The 8,599-nt window shown below is 37.8% G+C and overlaps 1 pseudogene; it reads left to right on the top strand.

Moving 5' to 3' along the window:
• Positions 1 to 5,573: 5,573 nt before the first annotated feature.
• Positions 5,574 to 8,599, top strand: part of LOC138352112 (transcription elongation factor SPT6-like) — a 32,752-nt pseudogene continuing 29,726 nt past the window's right edge.

Below are 8,599 nucleotides of genomic sequence, written 5' to 3'. Positions count from 1 at the left end.
CCCCAAACTATTGATTGCGCCACCTACCTCTCATTTATCATTGAATTAAGTAAAATTTTCCAAAAAATTTCCTCACAAAAACAATTTAAGTTAATTTGGAAAGTTCTGCGAATTAACAACGCCCAGCTATTGTCTTCCCTCAACAGTTCAGGCTTTTCCTTCCAATACTTTCCAAATCCATGTGAGGAGTCGACGGAGGAATGCCCGGAGAAGTTCATTGACTGCATAACCCTGGCAGTGATGGAGGCGCCGGTGCTGCTGCATTCGTCCAAGATGGTGGTGGACGAGTCGACGCTGATCCATCTGCTGCTGGAGTCTCCCTCCGACCCCTTCACACGGTGCCCTCTGGACGACGGCTCCTACAGTCGCCTGCCACACCTCAAAGCTGACATTCTTGCCTGGAGGAACACTGTCGGTCGTAACCTTGATAGTGAAGATTTTGGCAACGTTGAGGTCAACATGGAAAGTGGCGAAGAGAACCCCAACGGTTGTAGCAGCAGCTGTGACACAACTGGTGACAGAATCTTCAACGGATGGAAAGGAGACAGTAGCAGGGACAGTACCACTGCCACCATTGGTAATGTCACCAATGGTGACATTGCTGGTGTCAATGGTGACACCAGCGGCACAACTAGTGGCAGAATCTTCGTGGAATGGCAGGGGGACAGTAGCAAGGAAGAAAACTTTTGCGAAGTGTGTGAATTTCCTTAGATCTTCAATGGTTTCTAAAGACACTGAAGCTTCTTACTCGTAAATTTTGGCTAAAAACTAATTATTTGATGAATGTTTTTTTGTAACAATAAGCATTAATTACCTAATTGTAGCAGAATTAGAAAAACAATTTTAACCCATTACGGGTCATGTACAATATTTATATTCTTAAATAAAGTGAGTTCAAACTGTTCTATAAGTTTAGTATATTTCCTTCAACGATGAAGATGTTTAAATTTTTATGCCAACCCATCCTCAGATCAAGTCCATTCCACTAAGTGGTCGACCCCAAAGACGCATTCATATATGTTAACATAATATTCATTTAATACAGGAATTTTCTCAAATGTAAATTACTATTAATATATGTTAGCATATTGTGCATATTTAGTCATTGGTTAGGTTAGGTGTTTAGGTTCTGTTGACGATTATTTCCATTTGTGGTACGTGGGTGAAGTATTTACAGCGTTGTGGTTTTAGTGGTCCTCTGCAACAGTGAAAATGTAATATCTTATTAAGTATACTTAATACCTTATTAAGTATACACGGAAGTACTCTCTCTCTATCTCTCTCTCTCTCTCTATCTTGATTTACATTTTCTCAAATGTAAATTACTATTAATATATGTTAGCATATTGTGCATATTTAGTCATTGGTTAGGTTAGGTGTTTAGGTTCTGTTGACGATTATTTCCATTTGTGGTACGTGGGTGAAGTATTTACAGCGTTGTGGTTAGAACAGGATGGGGTGCATCTATAGATATTATTATAGATAGATAGATATTATTGCATATACCGAAACGTGGATAAATGTAAAAAATAGAGAACTGTTAGCTGAATATCAAATAAATGGATTTAAACTATTTCACACAGACAGATATATTAGACGAGGAGGGGGAGTAGCCATATATGTTAGGTAAAATTTGTAATGTTGTCTCAAACACGGAATCAAAACTGAGCCACACACAGAAACTATTTGGATAGAATTAAACGAAAAAACAAATACTCTTATAATAGGAGTTATATACAGGCCACCAAACTTAGGATGAAAGCAAAGCATCTACGGGATGAAATATCTAGAATATCTAGGTTTAGCAGTCATGGGTGACTTTAATTTTAGTGAAATTGGTCTAACAGAATAGAATAATGACGCAGAAGATTATCTAGAATTAATTAACGATTGCTTTCTTAGCCCAAAACATTAAGGAACCAACGCTTAGAATAAATCTAAAATAATATTTTAGATTTAGTCTATCTAAAATAATATTTTAGATTTAGTCTATCTAAAATAATATTTTAGATTTAGTCTATCTAAAATAATATTTTAGATTTAGTCTATCTAAAATAATATTTTAGATTTAGTGTTAACTAACAGGGAAACAAATTAATGACATCGAAATAGGGAGTTAGCTAGGGAACAGTGATCATAAAGAAATCAGATTTAGCATTCAATGGAATAGATCTGTAGGAGAAAATTCTGTTAAAGTGCCTGATTTTCAAAAAGCTGATTTCAATAGCCTAAGAAATTTTTTGGGTCAAATAGATTGGAAAGTCTTGGGTATGGGCTGTGGGCCGGTATTGGAGCTAGACGTTAACCCAGCGAAAGGTGACGTAAAAGGGGTTTTCGATGTGGACTCAAAATATAACCAATTTAAAAATATTCTAAGCAAAGCCCAGGAATGTATCAATTAAATAGATCGAATACTAACTAATCCAAAGTGGATAACAAAGAATCTGAAGAACCTTATAGGTAAAAAGAGAGCGTGGTACAAAAGGATTAAGAATGGGGAAGTCTGTTTAGAGCAGGAATTCGTACAACTGGTTAGAAATACTAAAAAAGAGATAAGGAAAGCAAAAAGAAACTATGAAGTTCGCATAGCCGAGCAAGCGAAGACAAATGCTAAAGGTTTTTGCCAGTTATACCGGACAAAGATTAGGGAAAGGATAGGTCCATTAAAAATTGAGACAGGTCAAATAAAAGATAGTGATGAAGAGATGAGTAGTATATTTCATAAATATTTTATATCTGTATTTACAAAAGAGGAACTTAACAATATGCCTTCAGCCGAACAATTCTATGTGGGTGGGGACGAGGACAGGTTGACTAGTTTAGCAATTACAAGGGAGGATGTAATTAAACAAATAGTTAAACTCAAACCAAACAAATCCCCAGGGCCGGATGAAGTGTTTGGCAGGGTTATCTTCTGGAGGTTATCTTGAGATGATTTCAGGGCTTTTAGTGTCCCCGCGGCCCGGTCCTCGACCAGGCCTCCACCCCCAGGATGCAGCCTGTAACAGCTGACTAACACCCAGGTACCTATTTTACTGCTAGGTAGCAGGGGCATAGGGTGAAAGAAACTTTAAGCACCTTAGAAAGAGTGCTTAAAGAATGCAAGAGGAGCTATCCGAGCCACTGTCTACCATATTTAATAAGTCAATAGAGTTAGGCAGAGTGCCAGAGTTATGGAAAGTTGCTAATGTGATACCAATTTTTAAGAAAGGAGATAGATCGCTTGCGTCAAACTATCGACCAATTAGCCTAACGTCTATTGTGGGAAAGTTACTTGAATCGATAATTGCAAATAAAATTCGTCTTCATCTTGAAAAACACAAATTAATAAACGAGTCACAACATGGTTTTACAAATGGCCGTTCATGTTTAACAAATTTGCTATCTTTTTATTCCAGCATAGTTGAGGCAGTTGATAGTGGTAAGGATTGTGATGTTGTGTACATTGACTTTAGCAAAGCTTTTGATACAGTGCCACATGAAAGACTAATTAAAAAAATAGAAGCTCATGGTATTGGGGTGCTATATTAACTTGGATTAGGGCATGGCTATTCCAAAGGAAACAGAGAGTTAGTATAAATGGGGTTAAGTCAGAGTGGGAAAATGTTGTAAGTGGAGTGCCTCAGGGCTCTGTCCTGGGACCTCTGTTGTTTATAATATATATAAATGATTTAGATTCAGGTTTGAGTAGCAACATCTGCAAATTTGCCGATGATACAAAAATCGGCAGGGAAATTAACACGGAAGAATACATGTGGCACTGTATCAAAAGCTTTGCTAAAGTCAAGGTACACAACATCACAGTCCTTACCACTATCATTAGCAATGTCGTAGCTATTCTATTGCCATTTTGGAAACGAAATGCTGTCAGAATCAGTCTAATTAGGAAGGTTTTACCAGTTCGTCCTGGCGCATCTGAGATGATTTATCAAACCCCGTTATTGACAGTTGGAATTATTTGATTGTAAATGGCTTTTCGCTCACTTCTAAGTTCAAATCTTAAATCAATATCAACGCTCCGTTGTAGATTTTTGCTGTGTAATTCATGTTCGTATTTGAATTTTTCTTGCGTATTTGACGGATAATATCTTCAGCCATGTGCGATTTATATTTCTCCCATAGCTCTGTTGGGGATGATGGAGAGCAGGTGGTCATTATGATTGCAAACAATACGCGAATTTGATTTGTATGTAAATGCATACATCCCAGTGTCGGTCGTTATCCAATAAATTCAGAGCTTGACATGCACTGTGGGAAGTGGCATGTGTCACGCCGTTTACAAATCTCAATGGCTGGAACTACGTTGGACCTGGCACATTTACCAACACCTGCGAAGAAAGAAGTATTAATCTTGATTGGGATGCACAGTGTACAGTCGGCCTATCGTAGTTTATTTGAATATGCCAAGTTGTCCGTCGACTTGCTCTCCTCGTTTGTGTCGTTCAAATGATTTTCTACTGGCATTCCATTTGTAATACGTAGCCACTTCCGAATTCAGCAGTTTCGCAAACGCATCATTTGTACATAACGTGAAGAAAGCAGTTAACGTTGTAGCCAGTGGATTCATAGCTGTGTGTCTTGCACATTTGCAACTGTGAAATAAACTTGTAATTTTCTTGTTTTCAAAACAAAAACACAAAATACTAACAAATATTTCAATTAAAACGCAGATCAATCATCACAGCTCAATTTCATCACCAATTGCACTGAAAAATGAGAAGAACTTAAAAAAATGAAATGAAAAACAATGAAAAAAGAAACAGATAAACTATACCCATGGGTATATGGTAAACATATGGTTTACAGTATGGTAAACAACACAGCTCAATTCCAACGCAATGTCACACAAAATAATTAAATCAAAATGAAAATATATAAAAATCTATGAAATTTCAATTTATTAATGCAATCGGAAACATTGAAATGGAATCGTAACATATTTTGTATAGCGCGTGTTGCTCTTACGTGCAACAGATGGCGCTGTTTTTCAAAAAGAGCATGTTTTTACAGGTCACAGGTGTGGCATCTAAACAGTAGGTATATAAAAGCATGCATGTATTCGAATGGAATGTTGTGTCAAAATTTCAAAGCAATCGGTAAAGAACATTTGGAGATTATAGCATGTGTTGCTCCTACATATTACAGATAGCGTTGTTTAAAAAAAACATGTTTTTTCCTGTCACAGATGAGGCATGTATATAGTAGGTATATAAAAACACTAGCCTGTTTAAATGCAACGTTGTGTCAAAATTTCAAAGCAATCGGTAAAAAGGTTACGAAGATTTCTCTTACATGAAAAGCACAGTTTTTTAAGAAAAAAAACATTTTTTTTCCCGCCACAGACGTGACATCTATATAATATGTATATAAAAATCCACTCGGAGGCGAATGGAACTTTCGGAGATTAGCGATTTTGAACAAACGAACATTTCCATTTTTATTTATATAGATGAGGATCAGTTATCTAAAAAAATAATTCCATTTCAGTATGTTAGATTTGATAAGAACAAAATTAAAGCTATTAATTTAATATTCTTGTATCTTCAGGACTTAGGAGAGAGAGACCACCAATCATGTCCCAGTTCATTTACTCAGAAGCAGAGGAAAGTGAAGATGAGCAAAAAGAATATGAAGAAAATGAAAGGAAAAAATTGAAAAAACTAAAAACAGTTATAGCTGAAGAGGATGATGACGATGGTAAGTGATGCAAAAGTTCTCAATGCTGTTGTTGTTGTTGTTGTTATAGATTCAGCTACTCGGAACAAGTTCTAAGTAGCACGGGCTATGGTGAGCCCATAACTTACCTAGCACAGAAGCGGGGCAAGTAGCACGGGCTATGGTGAGCCCGTAGTGGACTTTCCTGGCACAGGAGCGGTGCTGAATGTGAATGTGAACGTTCTCATTGATTTCAAGACTTTGTATATATACTATGAATTTGTTTCATCCATACCTGATGAGGTTCTAGAATTTCTACACCTCAAACCCGGCCCAAGGCCATGATTGAATTTTGAGAGCTTGGTCCAACGGTCTGTTGCTTGGAGTGTACCACATATCCACCATAGTCCAACACTTCTTGAAGAAAACTATCTAGTTTTATCTTTAAAAAATATCCGTCAATATTATGGCTGTGAGGTTGTTGAACAACCGTGGACCTCTCATGTTTATTCAGTGGTTTCTGGTTATGCTTATGGCCCCCCTGTTCCTCATTGGTTGTATTCTGCATTTTCTTCCATGTCGATTACTCCAGTAAGTTGTCATTTACTGTGTAGATTTGGGACCTGGGCCTCCAGTATTTTCCACGTGTATATCATTTGATATCTCTAATTTCTCTTTCTATCGAGTACATTTGGAAAGCATTAAGATCACTTTGTCAATGAATTATTAGGACGTAGTATCCCAATAATTTAGGTGCTTTATCGCGTTTCTTTATGCCGTATATGTTCTCTGAACTCCCTCTATTTTTTTTTTTTTTGAGATATATACAAGAGTTGTTACATTCTTGTACAGCCACTATTATGCGTAGCGTTTCGGGCAGGTCCTTAATCCTATGGTCCCTGTAATACGATCCCCTGCCGCGAAGAATCGTTTTTTCATCCAAGTACACATTTTACTGTTGCGTTAAACAGAGGCTACAGTTAAGGAATTGCGCCCAGTAAATTCTCCCCGGCCAGGATACGAACCCATGACATAGCGCTCGCGGAACGCCAGGCGAATGTCTAACCACTACACCACGGAGACTGTTAACTAGCCTACACCACGGAGACTCCGTGCAGACACGGAGATTTCAGCAATCTGCTTTCAGCAATCTTAAATGATTTGATATAAATGTATGGATACACTTCATTGCTATTGTTAATGTTCTGATATATTTGTCATTTTTAACGAGACGTAGTTAAGAACAAAGGCAACTGCAGAAGGCCTATTGGCCCATACGAGGCAGCTCCTATCTATAACCACCCAATCCCACTCATATATATGTCCAACCCGCGCTTGAAACAATCGATGGACCCCACCTAGTTAAGAACAAAGGCAACTGCAGAAGGCCTATTGGCCCATACGAGGCAGCTTCTATCTATAACCACCCAAGCCCACTCATATGCATGTCCATGAAACAATCGAGGGACCCCACCTCCACCACATTACGCGGTAATTGGTTCCACAAATCAACAACCCTGTTACCGAACCAGTATTTACCCAAGTCTTTTCTAAATCTAAATTTATCCAATATATACCCAATGTTTTGTGTTCTGTCTTGTGTTGCTACTTTTAATACCCTATTAATATCTACTTTGTTGTGTCCATTCATCCACTTGTAAACCTCTATCATGTCACCCCCTAACTCTTCGCCTTTCCAGTGAATGCAATTTAAGCTTTGTTAATCTTTCTTCATATGAAAGATTTCTAATTTGGGGAATTAACTTAGTCAAAGTGAATTTATATCCATTCTATAATACAGCGACCAAAACTAAACTGCATTATCTAAGTGGGGCCTAACCGGAGCAAGATATTGCTGAAGAACCACACCAGGTGTCTTGTTACTAAAGATTCGATTAATAAATCCCAATGTCCTATTTGCCTTATTACGAACATTCATGCATTTATACTTGTTTTAAATTCTTACTAATCATAACTCCCAGATTCCTTTCGCAATCCGACTTCGCTATCTCAACACCATCAAGCTCGTATCTTGTAACACTACCATAAGAACATAAGAACAAAGGTAACTGCAGAAGGCCTATTGGCCCATTCGAGGCAGCTCCTATTCTACAACCACCCAATCCCACTCATATACTTGTCCAATCCGCGCTTGAAACAATCGAGGGACCCCACCTCCACCACGTTACGCGGCAATTGGTTCCACAAATCAACAACCCTGTTACTGAACCAGTATTTACCCAAGTCTTTCCTAAATCTAACCTTATCCAATTTATACCCATTGTTTCGTGTTCTGTCCTGTGTTGATACTTTTAATACCCTATTAATATCCCCCTTGTTATGTCCATTCACCCACTTGTAAACCTCTATCATGTCGCCCCTAACTCTTCGCCTTTCCAGTGAATGCAACTTAAGCTTTGTTAATCTTTCTTCATATGAAAGATTTCTAATTTGGGGAATTAACTTAGTCATCCTACGCTGGACACGTTCAAGTGAATTTATATCCATTCTATAATATGGCGACCAAAACTGAACTGCATAATCTAAATGGGGCCTAACTAGAGCAAGATATAGCTTGAGAACCACACCAGGTGTCTTGTTACTAACGCTGCGATTAATAAATCCAAGTGTCCGATTTGCCTTATTACGAACATTTATGCATTGATCCTTTTGTTTTAAATTTTTACTAATCATAACTCCCAGATCCCTTTCGCAATCCGACTTGGCAATCACAACACCATCTAGCTCGTATCTTGTAACTCTATCATCATTACCTAACCTCAGAACTTTACATTTATCAGCATTAAACTGCATCTGCCAATCCTTTGACCATTTCAAAACCCTATCTAGATCAACTTGAAGTGATAGTGAGTCCTCCTCCGAATTAATTTCCCTACCGATTTTCGTATCATCGGCAAATTTGCAAATGTTGCTACTCAAACCT

The sequence above is a fragment of the Procambarus clarkii genome, chromosome 52 (assembly GCF_040958095.1).
Source record: "Procambarus clarkii isolate CNS0578487 chromosome 52, FALCON_Pclarkii_2.0, whole genome shotgun sequence".
Taxonomy (NCBI): Eukaryota; Metazoa; Arthropoda; class Malacostraca; order Decapoda; family Cambaridae; genus Procambarus; species Procambarus clarkii.
The sequence above is the reverse complement of the archived record's forward strand: the minus strand, read 5'-3'. Positions and strand labels throughout refer to the sequence as shown.